General features: G+C 50.7%; 8 non-coding genes across 8 annotated transcripts; all 8 read left to right on the forward strand.

Moving 5' to 3' along the window:
* Positions 1-2,488: 2,488 nt before the first annotated feature.
* On the forward strand, positions 2,489-2,562 carry trnat-agu (transfer RNA threonine (anticodon AGU)). Its single transcript has one exon. It is a non-coding gene; the product is annotated as a tRNA-Thr (tRNA).
* Positions 2,563-4,145: 1,583 nt separating this feature from the next.
* On the forward strand, positions 4,146-4,219 carry trnat-agu (transfer RNA threonine (anticodon AGU)). Its single transcript has one exon. It is a non-coding gene; the product is annotated as a tRNA-Thr (tRNA).
* A 3,240-nt stretch (positions 4,220-7,459) lies between these two features.
* On the forward strand, positions 7,460-7,533 carry trnat-agu (transfer RNA threonine (anticodon AGU)). Its single transcript has one exon. It is a non-coding gene; the product is annotated as a tRNA-Thr (tRNA).
* Positions 7,534-9,117: 1,584 nt separating this feature from the next.
* Positions 9,118-9,193, forward strand: trnat-agu (transfer RNA threonine (anticodon AGU)). The gene has a single exon. It is a non-coding gene; the product is annotated as a tRNA-Thr (tRNA).
* Positions 9,194-10,763: 1,570 nt separating this feature from the next.
* On the forward strand, positions 10,764-10,837 carry trnat-agu (transfer RNA threonine (anticodon AGU)). The gene has a single exon. It is a non-coding gene; the product is annotated as a tRNA-Thr (tRNA).
* Positions 10,838-14,069: 3,232 nt separating this feature from the next.
* Positions 14,070-14,145, forward strand: trnat-agu (transfer RNA threonine (anticodon AGU)). Its single transcript has one exon. It is a non-coding gene; the product is annotated as a tRNA-Thr (tRNA).
* A 1,570-nt stretch (positions 14,146-15,715) lies between these two features.
* Positions 15,716-15,789, forward strand: trnat-agu (transfer RNA threonine (anticodon AGU)). Its single transcript has one exon. It is a non-coding gene; the product is annotated as a tRNA-Thr (tRNA).
* A 1,583-nt stretch (positions 15,790-17,372) lies between these two features.
* On the forward strand, positions 17,373-17,446 carry trnat-agu (transfer RNA threonine (anticodon AGU)). Its single transcript has one exon. It is a non-coding gene; the product is annotated as a tRNA-Thr (tRNA).
* The last annotated feature ends 1,003 nt before the right edge of the window (positions 17,447-18,449 follow it).

Below are 18,449 nucleotides of genomic sequence, written 5' to 3' on the forward strand. Positions count from 1 at the left end.
CTCCTATCATCTCAGCTTTCTGAGTTGTAAAGATCTCGTTGTAGCTTCGCTAGCGCTGGATCAAAGTCCTGGAACCCCTTCCCTAGCAGCCTCATGGCTGGAGCTCCGTGCTGAGGAGTTCAAGGGTTCAGGAAAGTAACTCATCCCCCTGATCTGTCGGGTAATCAGGGATGGGCAGTAAATCCTACCCTGGATGAGTGGCGCTGGAAGAGCACAACAGTTCAGGCAGGCATCCAAGGAGCAGCGAAATCGACGTTTCGGGCAAAAGCCTACCCCATCGAGTGACGCCGATCTCCCAGGAATCCGTTTCAAAAAGGGGCAGGTCCTAAACGGACACCTGCTATCGGTCGGAAATAGGTTGAGAACGGCAGCGAGGGAGTGTAATAAAAGTGAAAGACAATGCCGACCGCGAGGCATGAGGCAGGAAGTGAGTGTAGAGCTGGTGGTACAAAGCTCAGAGTTGGTGCTAATGGGTCACCCTTTACTGCTCACTGTTTACACTGACTCACACACCACTCCTGGTCAGTTCATTTCAGTGACACTTTTCCCCTTGGTGTGAGGTTCCCTCTGGAGCGTAATAACGCCCTTAATGGGCCCAGAGAGGATGACACATCCTCTTTATCCTGTCAGTTTAAAGAGGTGAAAACATCGAATTCAAGAGCAGGTTGTGTTTTTCCGTGCCGTTTGCGTGGAGAATGTTGAGTCGTGAACTCTCTCTTCTTTGCAATTCTCACTGAGTAAGATCGAGACGGAAAGCACGTTGACGAGCCCTTGTCTTCAAGTGGTGAATGAACTGTACCTGTGCACTCAGCGCCCAACCGCGCGCGCTGTGGCGCCATGGCTTAGATGGTTAACGCGCCTGTCGAGTAAACCGGAGATCCTGGGTTCGAATCCCAGTGGTGCCTGCTTGCTGTGTCAAAACTGCGCACTTGCATCTTCTTACCAGAGTTGTGTTGCTGGTCAGACAGCTCAACGTTCTGTTGCAGCCTGTTATGATTTGGCGATCCTGCATCTCGTTCCAGCAGTCGTGTCACTCTTCGTTCTCCCTGCAATTTCGTGCCGCTGTTCCACACGCGCTCCTGCTTCTCATTCGCTTTTATTCTCCCACCTTCATTCCCAGTTTGGTGGGAATAACGACGTGAGGTGGAGACACTGCTGACTTACCAGGGAATGCTGTGGCAAACGCGCGCGCGCACACACTCCACGAGCTGATCATCACCCTCATTCTCTGCCGTCACCGTTCATTCATTTTACGCCAACGGAAAATAGATCCTCCTTCTCCTAGAGTTGGAGTGCAGTTGTCTTTTCTTTTTCTGCTGAAGGAGGAAAAGAGAAAACATTGCTGCTGAAGGTGGATATGGAGTGAAGGACAGTCACCAGCGTGTGTACAAATCAGTTGGCAAGGTTTCCTGTCAGCGTCACAGGGCGGGATCCCTGTTTAGGAATCCGACTTTGCATCGTCCAGACATGGATACAGCTCCCAGTCTGGTAATGAAGATTTATTTCTCTAATTGTGAATTATCCGATTGAAAACGAATTCCTAGTTACGCACAGAATACACCCGCTGATCCTGCCAGAGTCAGCCCAGTGATTGTTTGCATTCATCTAGAAGGGCAAAGGCAGCAGATACACCGGTAAACTAGCTCCGCGAATCCCCCTCCTATCATCCCAGCTTTCTGAGTTGTAAAGATCTCGTTGTAGCTTCGCTAGCGCTGGATCAAAGTCCTGGAACCCCTTCCCTAGCAGCCTCATGGCTGGAGCTCCGTGCTGAGGAGTTCAAGGGTTCAGGAAAGTAACTCATCCCCCTGATCTGTCGGGTAATCAGGGATGGGCAGTAAATCCTACCCTGGATGAGTGGCGCTGGAAGAGCACAACAGTTCAGGCAGGCATCCAAGGAGCAGCGAAATCGACGTTTCGGGCAAAAGCCTACCCCATCGAGTGACGCCGATCTCCCAGGAATCCGTTTCAAAAAGGGGCAGGTCCTAAACGGACACCTGCTATCGGTCGGAAATAGGTTGAGAACGGCAGCGAGGGAGTGTAATAAAAGTGAAAGACAATGCCGACCGCGAGGCATGAGGCAGGAAGTGAGTGTAGAGCTGGTGGTACAAAGCTCAGAGTTGGTGCTAATGGGTCACCCTTTACTGCTCACTGTTTACACTGACTCACACACCACTCCTGGTCAGTTCATTTCAGTGACACTTTTCCCCTTGGTGTGAGGTTCCCTCTGGAGCGTAATAACGCCCTTAATGGGCCCAGAGAGGATGACACATCCTCTTTATCCTGTCAGTTTAAAGAGGTGAAAACATCGAATTCAAGAGCAGGTTGTGTTTTTCCGTGCCGTTTGCGTGGAGAATGTTGAGTCGTGAACTCTCTCTTCTTTGCAATTCTCACTGAGTAAGATCGAGACGGAAAGCACGTTGACGAGCCCTTGTCTTCAAGTGGTGAATGAACTGTACCTGTGCACTCAGCGCCCAACCGCGTGCGCTGTGGCGCCATGGCTTAGATGGTTAAAGCGCCTGTCTAGTAAACAGGAGATCCTGGGTTCGAATCCCAGTGGTGCCTGCTTGCTGTGTCAAAAGTGCGCACTTGCATCTTCTTACCAGAGTTGTGTTGCTGGTCCGATAGCTCAACTTTCTGTTGCAGCCTGTTATGATTTGGCGATCCTGCATCTCGTTCTAGCAGTAGTGTCACTCTTCGTTCTACCTGGAATTTCGTGCCGCTGTTCCACACGCGCTCCTGCTTCTCATTCGCTTTTATTCTCCCACCTTCATTCCCAGTTTGGTGGGAATAACGACGTGAGGTGGAGACACTGCTGACTTACCAGGGAATGCTGTGGCAAACGCGCGCGCGCACACACTCCACGAGCTGATCATCACCCTCATTCTCTGCCGTCACCGTTCATTCATTTTACGCCAACGGAAAATAAATCCTCCTTCTCCTAGAGTTGGAGTGCAGTTGTCTTTTCTTTTTCTGCTGAAGGAGGAAAAGAGAAAACATTGCTGCTGAAGGTGGATATGGAGTGAAGGACAGTCACCAGCGTGTGTACAAGTCAGTTGGCAAGGTTTCCTGTCAGCGTCACAGGGCGGGATCCCTGTTTAGGAATCCGACTTTGCATCGTCCAGACCTGGATACAGCTCCCAGTCTGGTAATGAAGATTTATTTCTCTAATTGTGAATTATCCGATTGAAAACGAATTCCTAGTTACGCACAGAATACACCCGCTGATCCTGCCAGAGTCAGCCCAGTGATTGTTTGCATTCATCTAGAAGGGCAAAGGCAGCAGATACACCGGTAAACTAGCTCCGCGAATCCCCCTCCTATCATCTCAGCTTTCTGAGTTGTAAAGATCTCGTTGTAGCTTCGCTAGCGCTGGATCAAAGTCCTGGAACCCCTGCCCTAGCAGCCTCATGGCTGGAGCTCCGTGCTGAGGAGTTCAAGGGTTCAGGAAAGTAACTCATCCCCCTGATCTGTCGGGTAATCAGGGATGGGCAGTAAATCCTACCCTGGATGAGTGGCGCTGGAAGAGCACAACAGTTCAGGCAGGCATCCAAGGAGCAGCGAAATCGACGTTTCGGGCAAAAGCCTACCCCATCGAGTGACGCCGATCTCCCAGGAATCCGTTTCAAAAAGGGGCAGGTCCTAAACGGACACCTGCTATCGGTCGGAAATAGGTTGAGAACGGCAGCGAGGGAGTGTAATAAAAGTGAAAGACAATGCCGACCGCGAGGCATGAGGCAGGAAGTGAGTGTAGAGCTGGTGGTACAAAGCTCAGAGTTGGTGCTAATGGGTCACCCTTTACTGCTCACTGTTTACACTGACTCACACACCACTCCTGGTCAGTTCATTTCAGTGACACTTTTCCCCTTGGTGTGAGGTTCCCTCTGGAGCGTAATAACGCCCTTAATGGGCCCAGAGAGGATGACACATCCTCTTTATCCTGTCAGTTTAAAGAGGTGAAAACATCGAATTCAAGAGCAGGTTGTGTTTTTCCGTGCCGTTTGCGTGGAGAATGTTGAGTCGTGAACTCTCTCTTCTTTGCAATTCTCACTGAGCAAGATCGAGACGGAAAGCACGTTGACGAGCCCTTGTCTTCAAGTGGTGAATGAACTGTACCTGTGCACTCAGCGCCCGACCGTGCGCGTTGTGGCGCCATGGCTTAGATGGTTAAAGCGCCTGTCTAGTAAACAGGAGATCCTGGGTTCGAATCCCAGTGGTGCCTGCTTGCTGTGCCAACAGTGCGCACTTGCATCTTCTTACCACAGTTGTGTTGCTGGTCAGACAGCTCAACGTTCTGTTGCAGCCTGTTATGATTTGGCGATCCTGCATCTCGTTCCAGCAGTAGTGTCACTCTTCGTTCTACCTGCAATTTCGTGCCGCTGTTCCACACGCGCTCCTGCTTCTCATTCGCTTTTATTCTCCCACCTTCATTCCCAGTTTGGTGGGAATAACGACGTGAGGTGGAGACACTGCTGACTTACCAGGGAATGCTGTGGCAAACGCGCGCGCGCACACACTCCACGAGCTGATCATCACCCTCATTCTCTGCCATCACCGTTCATTCATTTTACGCCAACGGAAAATAGATCCTCCTTCTCCTAGAGTTGGAGTGCAGTTGTCTTTTCTTTTTCTGCTGAAGGAGGAAAAGAGAAAACATTGCTGCTGAAGGTGGATATGGAGTGAAGGACAGTCACCAGCGTGTGTACAAGTCAGTTGGCAAGGTTTCCTGTCAGCGTCACAGGGCGGGATCCCTGTTTAGGAATCCGACTTTGCATCGTCCAGACCTGGATACAGCTCCCAGTCTGGTAATGAAGATTTATTTCTCTAATTGTGAATTATCCGATTGAAAACGAATTCCTAGTTACGCACAGAATACACCCGCTGATCCTGCCAGAGTCAGCCCAGTGATTGTTTGCATTCATCTAGAAGGGCAAAGGCAGCAGATACACCGGTAAACTAGCTCCGCGAATCCCCCTCCTATCATCTCAGCTTTCTGAGTTGTAAAGATCTCGTTGTAGCTTCGCTAGCGCTGGATCAAAGTCCTGGAACGCCTTCCCTAGCAGCCTCATGGCTGGAGCTCCGTGCTGAGGAGTTCAAGGGTTCAGGAAAGTAACTCATCCCCCTGATCTGTCGGGTAATCAGGGATGGGCAGTAAATCCTACCCTGGATGAGTGGCGCTGGAAGAGCACAACAGTTCAGGCAGGCATCCAAGGAGCAGCGAAATCGACGTTTCGGGCAAAAGCCTACCCCATCGAGTGACGCCGATCTCCCAGGAATCCGTTTCAAAAAGGGGCAGGTCCTAAACGGACACCTGCTATCGGTCGGAAATAGGTTGAGAACGGCAGCGAGGGAGTGTAATAAAAGTGAAAGACAATGCCGACCGCGAGGCATGAGGCAGGAAGTGAGTGTAGAGCTGGTGGTACAAAGCTCAGAGTTGGTGCTAATGGGTCACCCTTTACTGCTCACTGTTTACACTGACTCACACACCACTCCTGGTCAGTTCATTTCAGTGACACTTTTCCCCTTGGTGTGAGGTTCCCTCTGGAGCGTAATAACGCCCTTAATGGGCCCAGAGAGGATGACACATCCTCTTTATCCTGTCAGTTTAAAGAGGTGAAAACATCGAATTCAAGAGCAGGTTGTGTTTTTCCGTGCCGTTTGCGTGGAGAATGTTGAGTCGTGAACTCTCTCTTCTTTGCAATTCTCACTGAGTAAGATCGAGACGGAAAGCACGTTGACGAGCCCTTGTCTTCAAGTGGTGAATGAACTGTACCTGTGCACTCAGCGCCCAACCGCGCGCGCTGTGGCGCCATGGCTTAGATGGTTACCGCGCCTGTCGAGTAAACAGGAGATCCTGGGTTCGAATCCCAGTGGTGCCTGCTTGCTGTGTCAAAACTGCGCACTTGCATCTTCTTACCAGAGTTGTGTTGCTGGTCAGACAGCTCAACGTTCTGTTGCAGCCTGTTATGATTTGGCGATCCTGCATCTCGTTCCAGCAGTAGTGTCACTCTTCGTTCTACCTGCAATTTCGTGCCGCTGTTCCACACGCGCTCCTGCTTCTCATTCGCTTTTATTCTCCCACCTTCATTCCCAGTTTGGTGGGAATAACGACGTGAGGTGGAGACACTGCTGACTTACCAGGGAATGCTGTGGCAAACGCGCGCGCGCACACACTCCACGAGCTGATCATCACCCTCATTCTCTGCCGTCACCGTTCATTCATTTTACGCCAACGGAAAATAGATCCTCCTTCTCCTAGAGTTGGAGTGCAGTTGTCTTTTCTTTTTCTGCTGAAGGAGGAAAAGAGAAAACATTGCTGCTGAAGGTGGATATGGAGTGAAGGACAGTCACCAGCGTGTGTACAAATCAGTTGGCAAGGTTTCCTGTCAGCGTCACAGGGCGGGATCCCTGTTTAGGAATCCGACTTTGCATCGTCCAGACCTGGATACAGCTCCCAGTCTGGTAATGAAGATTTATTTCTCTAATTGTGAATTATCCGATTGAAAACGAATTCCTAGTTACGCACAGAATACACCCGCTGATCCTGCCAGAGTCAGCCCAGTGATTGTTTGCATTCATCTAGAAGGGCAAAGGCAGCAGATACACCGGTAAACTAGCTCCGCGAATCCCCCTCCTATCATCCCAGCTTTCTGAGTTGTAAAGATCTCGTTGTAGCTTCGCTAGCGCTGGATCAAAGTCCTGGAACCCCTTCCCTAGCAGCCTCATGGCTGGAGCTCCGTGCTGAGGAGTTCAAGGGTTCAGGAAAGTAACTCATCCCCCTGATCTGTCGGGTAATCAGGGATGGGCAGTAAATCCTACCCTGGATGAGTGGCGCTGGAAGAGCACAACAGTTCAGGCAGGCATCCAAGGAGCAGCGAAATCGACGTTTCGGGCAAAAGCCTACCCCATCGAGTGACGCCGATCTCCCAGGAATCCGTTTCAAAAAGGGGCAGGTCCTAAACGGACACCTGCTATCGGTCGGAAATAGGTTGAGAACGGCAGCGAGGGAGTGTAATAAAAGTGAAAGACAATGCCGACCGCGAGGCATGAGGCAGGAAGTGAGTGTAGAGCTGGTGGTACAAAGCTCAGAGTTGGTGCTAATGGGTCACCCTTTACTGCTCACTGTTTACACTGACTCACACACCACTCCTGGTCAGTTCATTTCAGTGACACTTTTCCCCTTGGTGTGAGGTTCCCTCTGGAGCGTAATAACGCCCTTAATGGGCCCAGAGAGGATGACACATCCTCTTTATCCTGTCAGTTTAAAGAGGTGAAAACATCGAATTCAAGAGCAGGTTGTGTTTTTCCGTGCCGTTTGCGTGGAGAATGTTGAGTCGTGAACTCTCTCTTCTTTGCAATTCTCACTGAGTAAGATCGAGACGGAAAGCACGTTGACGAGCCCTTGTCTTCAAGTGGTGAATGAACTGTACCTGTGCACTCAGCGCCCAACCGCGCGCGCTGTGGCGCCATGGCTTAGATGGTTAAAGCGTCTGTCTAGTAAACAGGAGATCCTGGGTTCGAATCCCAGTGGTGCCTGCTTGCTGTGCCAACAGTGCGCACTTGCATCTTCTTACCACAGTTGTGTTGCTGGTCAGACAGCTCAACGTTCTGTTGCAGCCTGTTATGATTTGGCGATCCTGCATCTCGTTCCAGCAGTCGTGTCACTCTTCGTTCTACCTGCAATTTCGTGCCGCTGTTCCACACGCGCTCCTGCTTCTCATTCGCTTTTATTCTCCCACCTTCATTCCCAGTTTGGTGGGAATAACGACGTGAGGTGGAGACACTGCTGACTTACCAGGGAATGCTGTGGCAAACGCGCGCGCGCACACACTCCACGAGCTGATCATCACCCTCATTCTCTGCCGTCACCGTTCATTCATTTTACGCCAACGGAAAATAGATCCTCCTTCTCCTAGAGTTGGAGTGCAGTTGTCTTTTCTTTTTCTGCTGAAGGAGGAAAAGGAGAAAACATTGCTGCTGAAGGTGGATATGGAGTGAAGGACAGTCACCAGCGTGTGTACAAGTCAGTTGGCAAGGTTTCCTGTCAGCGTCACAGGGCGGGATCCCTGTTTAGGAATCCGACTTTGCATCGTCCAGACCTGGATACAGCTCCCAGTCTGGTAATGAAGATTTATTTCTCTAATTGTGAATTATCCGATTGAAAACGAATTCCTAGTTACGCACAGAATACACCCGCTGATCCTGCCAGAGTCAGCCCAGTGATTGTTTGCATTCATCTAGAAGGGCAAAGGCAGCAGATACACCGGTAAACTAGCTCCGCGAATCCCCCTCCTATCATCCCAGCTTTCTGAGTTGTAAAGATCTCGTTGTAGCTTCGCTAGCGCTGGATCAAAGTCCTGGAACCCCTTCCCTAGCAGCCTCATGGCTGGAGCTCCGTGCTGAGGAGTTCAAGGGTTCAGGAAAGTAACTCATCCCCCTGATCTGTCGGGTAATCAGGGATGGGCAGTAAATCCTACCCTGGATGAGTGGCGCTGGAAGAGCACAACAGTTCAGGCAGGCATCCAAGGAGCAGCGAAATCGACGTTTCGGGCAAAAGCCTACCCCATCGAGTGACGCCGATCTCCCAGGAATCCGTTTCAAAAAGGGGCAGGTCCTAAACGGACACCTGCTATCGGTCGGAAATAGGTTGAGAACGGCAGCGAGGGAGTGTAATAAAAGTGAAAGACAATGCCGACCGCGAGGCATGAGGCAGGAAGTGAGTGTAGAGCTGGTGGTACAAAGCTCAGAGTTGGTGCTAATGGGTCACCCTTTACTGCTCACTGTTTACACTGACTCACACACCACTCCTGGTCAGTTCATTTCAGTGACACTTTTCCCCTTGGTGTGAGGTTCCCTCTGGAGCGTAATAACGCCCTTAATGGGCCCAGAGAGGATGACACATCCTCTTTATCCTGTCAGTTTAAAGAGGTGAAAACATCGAATTCAAGAGCAGGTTGTGTTTTTCCGTGCCGTTTGCGTGGAGAATGTTGAGTCGTGAACTCTCTCTTCTTTGCAATTCTCACTGAGTAAGATCGAGACGGAAAGCACGTTGACGAGCCCTTGTCTTCAAGTGGTGAATAAACTGTACCTGTGCACTCAGCGCCCAACCGCGCGCGCTGTGGCGCCATGGCTTAGATGGTTAAAGCGCCTGTCTAGTAAACAGGAGATCCTGGGTTCGAATCCCAGTGCTGTGCCAACAGTGCGCACTTGCATCTTCTTACCACAGTTGTGTTGCTGGTCAGACAGCTCAACGTTCTGTTGCAGCCTGTTATGATTTGGCGATCCTGCATCTCGTTCCAGCAGTAGTGTCACTCTTCGTTCTACCTGCAATTTCGTGCCGCTGTTCCACACGCGCTCCTGCTTCTCATTCGCTTTTATTCTCCCACCTTCATTCCCAGTTTGGTGGGAATAACCACGTGAGGTGGAGACACTGCTGACTTACCAGGGAATGCTGTGGCAAACGCGCGCGCGCACACACTCCACGAGCTGATCATCACCCTCATTCTCTGCCGTCACCGTTCATTCATTTTACGCCAACGGAAAATAGATCCTCCTTCTCCTAGAGTTGGAGTGCAGTTGTCTTTTCTTTTTCTGCTGAAGGAGGAAAAGAGAAAACATTGCTGCTGAAGGTGGATATGGAGTGAAGGACAGTCACCAGCGTGTGTACAAGTCAGTTGGCAAGGTTTCCTGTCAGCGTCACAGGGCGGGATCCCTGTTTAGGAATCCGACTTTGCATCGTCCAGACCTGGATACAGCTCCCAGTCTGGTAATGAAGATTTATTTCTCTAATTGTGAATTATCCGATTGAAAACGAATTCCTAGTTACGCACAGAATACACCCGCTGATCCTGCCAGAGTCAGCCCAGTGATTGTTTGCATTCATCTAGAAGGGCAAAGGCAGCAGATACACCGGTAAACTAGCTCCGCGAATCCCCCTCCTATCATCTCAGCTTTCTGAGTTGTAAAGATCTCGTTGTAGCTTCGCTAGCGCTGGATCAAAGTCCTGGAACGCCTTCCCTAGCAGCCTCATGGCTGGAGCTCCGTGCTGAGGAGTTCAAGGGTTCAGGAAAGTAACTCATCCCCCTGATCTGTCGGGTAATCAGGGATGGGCAGTAAATCCTACCCTGGATGAGTGGCGCTGGAAGAGCACAACAGTTCAGGCAGGCATCCAAGGAGCAGCAAAATCGACGTTTCGGGCAAAAGCCTACCCCATCGAGTGACGCCGATCTCCCAGGAATCCGTTTCAAAAAGGGGCAGGTCCTAAACGGACACCTGCTATCGGTCGGAAATAGGTTGAGAACGGCAGCGAGGGAGTGTAATAAAAGTGAAAGACAATGCCGACCGCGAGGCATGAGGCAGGAAGTGAGTGTAGAGCTGGTGGTACAAAGCTCAGAGTTGGTGCTAATGGGTCACCCTTTACTGCTCACTGTTTACACTGACTCACACACCACTCCTGGTCAGTTCATTTCAGTGACACTTTTCCCCTTGGTGTGAGGTTCCCTCTGGAGCGTAATAACGCCCTTAATGGGCCCAGAGAGGATGACACATCCTCTTTATCCTGTCAGTTTAAAGAGGTGAAAACATCGAATTCAAGAGCAGGTTGTGTTTTTCCGTGCCGTTTGCGTGGAGAATGTTGAGTCGTGAACTCTCTCTTCTTTGCAATTCTCACTGAGTAAGATCGAGACGGAAAGCACGTTGACGAGCCCTTGTCTTCAAGTGGTGAATGAACTGTACCTGTGCACTCAGCGCCCAACCGCGCGCGCTGTGGCGCCATGGCTTAGATGGTTAAAGCGCCTGTCTAGTAAACAGGAGATCCTGGGTTCGAATCCCAGTGGTGCCTGCTTGCTGTGCCAACAGTGCGCACTTGCATCTTCTTACCACAGTTGTGTTGCTGGTCAGACAGCTCAACGTTCTGTTGCAGCCTGTTATGATTTGGCGATCCTGCATCTCGTTCCAGCAGTAGTGTCACTCTTCGTTCGACCTGCAATTTCGTGCCGCTGTTCCACACGCGCTCCTGCTTCTCATTCGCTTTTATTCTCCCACCTTCATTCCCAGTTTGGTGGGAATAACGACGTGAGGTGGAGACACTGCTGACTTACCAGGGAATGCTGTGGCAAACGCGCGCGCGCACACACTCCACGAGCTGATCATCACCCTCATTCTCTGCCGTCACCGTTCATTCATTTTACGCCAACGGAAAATAGATCCTCCTTCTCCTAGAGTTGGAGTGCAGTTGTCTTTTCTTTTTCTGCTGAAGGAGGAAAAGGAGAAAACATTGCTGCTGAAGGTGGATATGGAGTGAAGGACAGTCACCAGCGTGTGTACAAGTCAGTTGGCAAGGTTTCCTGTCAGCGTCACAGGGCGGGATCCCTGTTTAGGAATCCGACTTTGCATCGTCCAGACCTGGATACAGCTCCCAGTCTGGTAATGAAGATTTATTTCTCTAATTGTGAATTATCCGATTGAAAACGAATTCCTAGTTACGCACAGAATACACCCGCTGATCCTGCCAGAGTCAGCCCAGTGATTGTTTGCATTCATCTAGAAGGGCAAAGGCAGCAGATACACCGGTAAACTAGCGCCGCGAATCCCCCTCCTATCATCCCAGCTTTCTGAGTTGTAAAGATCTCGTTGTAGCTTCGCTAGCGCTGGATCAAAGTCCTGGAACGCCTTCCCTAGCAGCCTCATGGCTGGAGCTCCGTGCTGAGGAGTTCAAGGGTTCAGGAAAGTAACTCATCCCCCTGATCTGTCGGGTAATCAGGGATGGGCAGTAAATCCTACCCTGGATGAGTGGCGCTGGAAGAGCACAACAGTTCAGGCAGGCATCCAAGGAGCAGCGAAATCGACGTTTCGGGCAAAAGCCTACCCCATCGAGTGACGCCGATCTCCCAGGAATCCGTTTCAAAAAGGGGCAGGTCCTAAACGGACACCTGCTATCGGTCGGAAATAGGTTGAGAACGGCAGCGAGGGAGTGTAATAAAAGTGAAAGACAATGCCGACCGCGAGGCATGAGGCAGGAAGTGAGTGTAGAGCTGGTGGTACAAAGCTCAGAGTTGGTGCTAATGGGTCACCCTTTACTGCTCACTGTTTACACTGACTCACACACCACTCCTGGTCAGTTCATTTCAGTGACACTTTTCCCCTTGGTGTGAGGTTCCCTCTGGAGCGTAATAACGCCCTTAATGGGCCCAGAGAGGATGACACATCCTCTTTATCCTGTCAGTTTAAAGAGGTGAAAACATCGAATTCAAGAGCAGGTTGTGTTTTTCCGTGCCGTTTGCGTGGAGAATGTTGAGTCGTGAACTCTCTCTTCTTTGCAATTCTCACTGAGTAAGATCGAGACGGAAAGCACGTTGACGAGCCCTTGTCTTCAAGTGGTGAATGAACTGTACCTGTGCACTCAGCGCCCAACCGCGCGCGCTGTGGCGCCATGGTTAAAGCGCCTGTCTAGTAAACAGGAGATCCTGGGTTCGAATCCCAGTGGTGCCTGCTTGCTGTGTCAACAGTGCGCACTTGCATCTTCTTACCACAGTTGTGTTGCTGGTCAGACAGCTCAACGTTCTGTTGCAGCCTGTTATGATTTGGCGATCCTGCATCTCGTTCCAGCAGTAGTGTCACTCTTCGTTCTACCTGCAATTTCGTGCCGCTGTTCCACACGCGCTCCTGCTTCTCATTCGCTTTTATTCTCCCACCTTCATTCCCAGTTTGGTGGGAATAACGACGTGAGGTGGAGACACTGCTGACTTACCAGGGAATGCTGTGGCAAACGCGCGCGCGCACACACTCCACGAGCTGATCATCACCCTCATTCTCTGCCGTCACCGTTCATTCATTTTACGCCAACGGAAAATAGATCCTCCTTCTCCTAGAGTTGGAGTGCAGTTGTCTTTTCTTTTTCTGCTGAAGGAGGAAAAGAGAAAACATTGCTGCTGAAGGTGGATATGGAGTGAAGGACAGTCACCAGCGTGTGTACAAGTCAGTTGGCAAGGTTTCCTGTCAGCGTCACAGGGCGGGATCCCTGTTTAGGAATCCGACTTTGCATCGTCCAGACCTGGATACAGCTCCCAGTCTGGTAATGAAGATTTATTTCTCTAATTGTGAATTATCCGATTGAAAACGAATTCCTAGTTACGCACAGAATACACCCGCTGATCCTGCCAGAGTCAGCCCAGTGATTGTTTGCATTCATCTAGAAGGGCAAAGGCAGCAGATACACCGGTAAACTAGCGCCGCGAATCCCCCTCCTATCATCCCAGCTTTCTGAGTTGTAAAGATCTCGTTGTAGCTTCGCTAGCGCTGGATCAAAGTCCTGGAACGCCTTCCCTAGCAGCCTCATGGCTGGAGCTCCGTGCTGAGGAGTTCAAGGGTTCAGGAAAGTAACTCATCCCCCTGATCTGTCGGGTAATCAGGGATGGGCAGTAAATCCTACCCTGGATGAGTGGCGCTGGAAGAGCACAACAGTTCAGGCAGGCATCCAAGGAGCAGCGAAATCGACGTTTCGGGCAAAAGCCTACCCCATCGAGTGACGCCGATCTCCCAGGAATCCGTTTCAAAAAGGGGCAGGTCCTAAACGGACACCTGCTATCGGTCGGAAATAGGTTGAGAACGGCAGCGAGGGAGTGTAATAAAAGTGAAAGACAATGCCGACCGCGAGGCATGAGGCAGGAAGTGAGTGTAGAGCTGGTGGTACAAAGCTCAGAGTTGGTGCTAATGGGTCACCCTTTACTGCTCACTGTTTACACTGACTCACACACCACTCCTGGTCAGTTCATTTCAGTGACACTTTTCCCCTTGGTGTGAGGTTCCCTCTGGAGCGTAATAACGCCCTTAATGGGCCCAGAGAGGATGACACATCCTCTTTATCCTGTCAGTTTAAAGAGGTGAAAACATCGAATTCAAGAGCAGGTTGTGTTTTTCCGTGCCGTTTGCGTGGAGAATGTTGAGTCGTGAACTCTCTCTTCTTTGCAATTCTCACTGAGTAAGATCGAGACGGAAAGCACGTTGAAGAGCCCTTGTCTTCAAGTGGTGAATAAACTGTACCTGTGCACTCAACGCCCAACCGCGCGCGCTGTGGCGCCATGGCTTAGATGGTTAAAGCGCCTGTCTAGTAAACAGGAGATCCTGGGTTCGAATCCCAGTGCTGTGCCAACAGTGCGCACTTGCATCTTCTTACCACAGTTGTGTTGCTGGTCAGACAGCTCAACGTTCTGTTGCAGCCTGTTATGATTTGGCGATCCTGCATCTCGTTCCAGCAGTAGTGTCACTCTTCGTTCTACCTGCAATTTCGTGCCGCTGTTCCACACGCGCTCCTGCTTCTCATTCGCTTTTATTCTCCCACCTTCATTCCCAGTTTGGTGGGAATAACCACGTGAGGTGGAGACACTGCTGACTTACCAGGGAATGCTGTGGCAAACGCGCGCGCGCACACACTCCACGAGCTGATCATCACCCTCATTCTCTGCCGTCACCGTTCATTCATTTTACGCCAACGGAAAATAGATCCTCCTTCTCCTAGAGTTGGAGTGCAGTTGTCTTTTCTTTTTCTGCTGAAGGAGGAAAAGAGAAAACATTGCTGCTGAAGGTGGATATGGAGTGAAGGACAGTCACCAGCGTGTGTACAAGTCAGTTGGCAAGGTTTCCTGTCAGCGTCACAGGGCGGGATCCCTGTTTAGGAATCCGACTTTGCATCGTCCAGACCTGGATACAGCTCCCAGTCTGGTAATGAAGATTTATTTCTCTAATTGTGAATTATCCGATTGAAAACGAATTCCTAGTTACGCACAGAATACACCCGCTGATCCTGCCAGAGTCAGCCCAGTGATTGTTTGCATTCATCTAGAAGGGCAAAGGCAGCAGATACACCGGTAAACTAGCTCCGCGAATCCCCCTCCTATCATCCCAGCTTTCTGAGTTGTAAAGATCTCGTTGTAGCTTCGCTAGCGCTGGATCAAAGTCCTGGAACGCCTTCCCTAGCAGCCTCATGGCTGGAGCTCCGTGCTGAGGAGTTCAAGGGTTCAGGAAAGTAACTCATCCCCCTGATCTGTCGGGTAATCAGGGATGGGCAGTAAATCCTACCCTGGATGAGTGGCGCTGGAAGAGCACAACAGTTCAGGCAGGCATCCAAGGAGCAGCGAAATCGACGTTTCGGGCAAAAGCCTACCCCATCGAGTGACGCCGATCTCCCAGGAATCCGTTTCAAAAAGGGGCAGGTCCTAAACGGACACCTGCTATCGGTCGGAAATAGGTTGAGAACGGCAGCGAGGGAGTGTAATAAAAGTGAAAGACAATGCCGACCGCGAGGCATGAGGCAGGAAGTGAGTGTAGAGCTGGTGGTACAAAGCTCAGAGTTGGTGCTAATGGGTCACCCTTTACTGCTCACTGTTTACACTGACTCACACACCACTCCTGGTCAGTTCATTTCAGTGACACTTTTCCCCTTGGTGTGAGGTTCCCTCTGGAGCGTAATAACGCCCTTAATGGGCCCAGAGAGGATGACACATCCTCTTTATCCTGTCAGTTTAAAGAGGTGAAAACATCGAATTCAAGAGCAGGTTGTGTTTTTCCGTGCCGTTTGCGTGGAGAATGTTGAGTCGTGAACTCTCTCTTCTTTGCAATTCTCACTGAGTAAGATCGAGACGGAAAGCACGTTGAAGAGCCCTTGTCTTCAAGTGGTGAATAAACTGTACCTGTGCACTCAACGCCCAACCGCGCGCGCTGTGGCGCCATGGCTTAGATGGTTAAAGCGCCTGTCTAGTAAACAGGAGATCCTGGGTTCGAATCCCAGTGGTGCCTGCTTGCTGTGCCAACAGTGCGCACTTGCATCTTCTTACCACAGTTGTGTTGCTGGTCAGACAGCTCAACGTTCTGTTGCAGCCTGTTATGATTTGGCGATCCTGCATCTCGTTCCAGCAGTAGTGTCACTCTTCGTTCTACCTGCAATTTCGTGCCGCTGTTCCACACGCGCTCCTGCTTCTCATTCGCTTTTATTCTCCCACCTTCATTCCCAGTTTGGTGGGAATAACGACGTGAGGTGGAGACACTGCTGACTTACCAGGGAATGCTGTGGCAAACGCGCGCGCGCACACACTCCACGAGCTGATCATCACCCTCATTCTCTGCCGTCACCGTTCATTCATTTTACGCCAACGGAAAATAGATCCTCCTTCTCCTAGAGTTGGAGTGCAGTTGTCTTTTCTTTTTCTGCTGAAGGAGGAAAAGAGAAAACATTGCTGCTGAAGGTGGATATGGAGTGAAGGACAGTCACCAGCGTGTGTACAAGTCAGTTGGCAAGGTTTCCTGTCAGCGTCACAGGGCGGGATCCCTGTTTAGGAATCCGACTTTGCATCGTCCAGACCTGGATACAGCTCCCAGTCTGGTAATGAAGATTTATTTCTCTAATTGTGAATTATCCGATTGAAAACGAATTCCTAGTTACGCACAGAATACACCCGCTGATCCTGCCAGAGTCAGCCCAGTGATTGTTTGCATTCATCTAGAAGGGCAAAGGCAGCAGATACACCGGTAAACTAGCTCCGCGAATCCCCCTCCTATCATCTCAGCTTTCTGAGTTGTAAAGATCTCGTTGTAGCTTCGCTAGCGCTGGATCAAAGTCCTGGAACGCCTTCCCTAGCAGCCTCATGGCTGGAGCTCCGTGCTGAGGAGTTCAAGGGTTCAGGAAAGTAACTCATCCCCCTGATCTGTCGGGTAATCAGGGATGGGCAGTAAATCCTACCCTGGATGAGTGGCGCTGGAAGAGCACAACAGTTCAGGCAGGCATCCAAGGAGCAGCAAAATCGACGTTTCGGGCAAAAGCCTACCCCATCGAGTGACGCCGATCTCCCAGGAATCCGTTTCAAAAAGGGGCAGGTCCTAAACGGACACCTGCTATCGGTCGGAAATAGGTTGAGAACGGCAGCGAGGGAGTGTAATAAAAGTGAAAGACAATGCCGACCGCGAGGCATGAGGCAGGAAGTGAGTGTAGAGCTGGTGGTACAAAGCTCAGAGTTGGTGCTAATGGGTCACCCTTTACTGCTCACTGTTTACACTGACTCACACACCACTCCTGGTCAGTTCATTTCAGTGACACTTTTCCCCTTGGTGTGAGGTTCCCTCTGGAGCGTAATAACGCCCTTAATGGGCCCAGAGAGGATGACACATCCTCTTTATCCTGTCAGTTTAAAGAGGTGAAAACATCGAATTCAAGAGCAGGTTGTGTTTTTCCGTGCCGTTTGCGTGGAGAATGTTGAGTCGTGAACTCTCTCTTCTTTGCAATTCTCACTGAGTAAGATCGAGACGGAAAGCACGTTGACGAGCCCTTGTCTTCAAGTGGTGAATGAACTGTACCTGTGCACTCAGCGCCCGACCGTGCGCGTTGTGGCGCCATGGCTTAGATGGTTAAAGCGCCTGTCTAGTAAACAGGAGATCCTGGGTTCGAATCCCAGTGGTGCCTGCTTGCTGTGCCAACAGTGCGCACTTGCATCTTCTTACCACAGTTGTGTTGCTGGTCAGACAGCTCAACGTTCTGTTGCAGCCTGTTATGATTTGGCGATCCTGCATCTCGTTCCAGCAGTAGTGTCACTCTTCGTTCGACCTGCAATTTCGTGCCGCTGTTCCACACGCGCTCCTGCTTCTCATTCGCTTTTATTCTCCCACCTTCATTCCCAGTTTGGTGGGAATAACGACGTGAGGTGGAGACACTGCTGACTTACCAGGGAATGCTGTGGCAAACGCGCGCGCGCACACACTCCACGAGCTGATCATCACCCTCATTCTCTGCCGTCACCGTTCATTCATTTTACGCCAACGGAAAATAGATCCTCCTTCTCCTAGAGTTGGAGTGCAGTTGTCTTTTCTTTTTCTGCTGAAGGAGGAAAAGGAGAAAACATTGCTGCTGAAGGTGGATATGGAGTGAAGGACAGTCACCAGCGTGTGTACAAGTCAGTTGGCAAGGTTTCCTGTCAGCGTCACAGGGCGGGATCCCTGTTTAGGAATCCGACTTTGCATCGTCCAGACCTGGATACAGCTCCCAGTCTGGTAATGAAGATTTATTTCTCTAATTGTGAATTATCCGATTGAAAACGAATTCCTAGTTACGCACAGAATACACCCGCTGATCCTGCCAGAGTCAGCCCAGTGATTGTTTGCATTCATCTAGAAGGGCAAAGGCAGCAGATACACCGGTAAACTAGCTCCGCGAATCCCCCTCCTATCATCCCAGCTTTCTGAGTTGTAAAGATCTCGTTGTAGCTTCGCTAGCGCTGGATCAAAGTCCTGGAACGCCTTCCCTAGCAGCCTCATGGCTGGAGCTCCGTGCTGAGGAGTTCAAGGGTTCAGGAAAGTAACTCATCCCCCTGATCTGTCGGGTAATCAGGGATGGGCAGTAAATCCTACCCTGGATGAGTGGCGCTGGAAGAGCACAACAGTTCAGGCAGGCATCCAAGGAGCAGCGAAAT

This window comes from Chiloscyllium punctatum, chromosome 45 (genome assembly GCF_047496795.1).
Source record: "Chiloscyllium punctatum isolate Juve2018m chromosome 45, sChiPun1.3, whole genome shotgun sequence".
Classification (NCBI taxonomy): domain Eukaryota; kingdom Metazoa; phylum Chordata; class Chondrichthyes; order Orectolobiformes; family Hemiscylliidae; genus Chiloscyllium; species Chiloscyllium punctatum.